A 1,762-nucleotide genomic window follows, 5' to 3' on the forward strand; every position below is an offset into this window, starting at 1 on the left:
GAAGAGTCCAGTCAGCCCCCGAGGACATCCGCTCAGCCTCTGGGTCCAGCTCCAGCGCCTCCTCTACTCCCTCTGAGCTACCTGTCCTCTGTGGGGGCCTCTGCTCACCAGGGAACCTGACGCTTGTCCCCTCGCCAGCTCCCTGGCTACCTTCTCTCCTTTCTTGGTCCTTTCAGAGTGTTCTCCTAGTATAGCACTTCCACGTGGTAGTCTGCGATCCTGGGCCCCCATAGGACTCTCTATCCTACACACACCTCACTTACTGCCCTTGAGTCTATTTGAACCCACAGCAACCCTATAGGACAGGGTAGAATGGCCCCTGTGGGTTTCTGAGATGGTAACTCTTTAAGGGAGTAGAGAGTCTCATTTTCTCCTGAGGACCTGCTGATGGTTTTGAACGGTTGACCTTGAGGTTAGCCCAACTCTTGACCCAGAACACCACCAGGGCTCTTTGGGTACTGCAATGATTCTTCCCATGCTCCTTTGAGCCAGGCAACCTTCTCGGTGAGGTCCCAGTGGGTGAATCTCTCCCTCCTCTCTCCCTAACTAAACGGAGTGGGCCTCCTCTCTTTCCTATCAGGACTGCCCAGCCCTGGGCCACCTGTCCTCCACACTTGCTTTGCTCTAGTTAGCCAGCAGGTGCAAGGTTCCTGAAAATAGGGCTGGAGAAGGAGCCGGATTGGATGCTGGGAGGGGACTCCAAGGGATTAAGGCAAAGCCTTGTCCTGTTCACAGTACTTGGCCGGCCCATTTTTAGGAGCAGCAGTCAGCAGCAAACGTCGACGTTGACCTGGGAGGCACCCACTTGCTCCTTCCTTTGGGGACCAGGGAGGGAAGGGGACCCACACCTAGGGAAGGGCTGGGGTGCCTGAGCTGTGTTGGGTCCTGGGTCCTGAGACCCCAGCCTACAGGGGCCTGGAAGCCCATTTCCCAAGACAAGTCTGCTTGGCTGGGTGGCCACAGAGGTGATCAAGTCTCTGTGGTCCTCCCCTGATCTTCCTCAAATGGGGCCATCACACCCCCACCCCCACCCCTCCTGGGGTGGGGGGCGTAGTGGAAGCCATCAAACAGGGGCCACCAATGGGGAAAGCCCACTGGTAAAGTGTGGTCCCCGAGAACCCGTCTGCCCCCCTACTCTCAGCATTGGACAATGAGTTACCTCATCCCTACCCCCAGCCGTCTGTAAACTGGGCAAACGTGGCCATGGCGTCAGCCCTGACAGAGAGTGGGCTATTTCAGACCCAAGTCCCCAGCCAAGGCTTACAGGCCAGGCTGTTACCCGGTGCTGGGCTGCCCTGGGCTATGGGCTCGGGGCCTGCGATCCAACACAACCCAAGAGCCCGCCCCTCCCTCGAGCATTTCTCCCCTTCCCCTCCAGGCAGTGGGGCACACCCCTTACCTTCCCCCCTCTCCCAACCTCCGCTCCCTGCAGGGGACCTGCAGCCCCTCAGGCCCCTCCCTGCTCCCAAGGCCAAATTTGTGCCTTCCTGGCCCGCCTTCCCCTCCCAACAGCCCGCCCACCCCTGGCTCCTCCCATCCAAGCAGGGATCCCACCGCGCAGTGGGTTTGCCCCCGGGGCCACAGGAGACAGCTTTGTTCTGGGGCAGCCGCTGGGCTGGCCGCTGTCCTTCCCAGGAAGTGGCTCTGGTTTCCTTCTGTCCCTGCTTGGCCGCGTCTCCTCCACTTCCGAGTGGCCTTGGTGAGTTTCAACCTGGCCTCCGCGCCTTCGCTAAGGTACCTGTGTGGAGTCCGCGCTCCTGGA

This window comes from Echinops telfairi, unplaced genomic scaffold (assembly GCF_000313985.2).
Source record: "Echinops telfairi isolate 266 unplaced genomic scaffold, ASM31398v2 ScPeMD7_1;HRSCAF=3_0, whole genome shotgun sequence".
In the NCBI taxonomy this organism is placed as follows: Eukaryota; Metazoa; Chordata; class Mammalia; order Afrosoricida; family Tenrecidae; genus Echinops; species Echinops telfairi.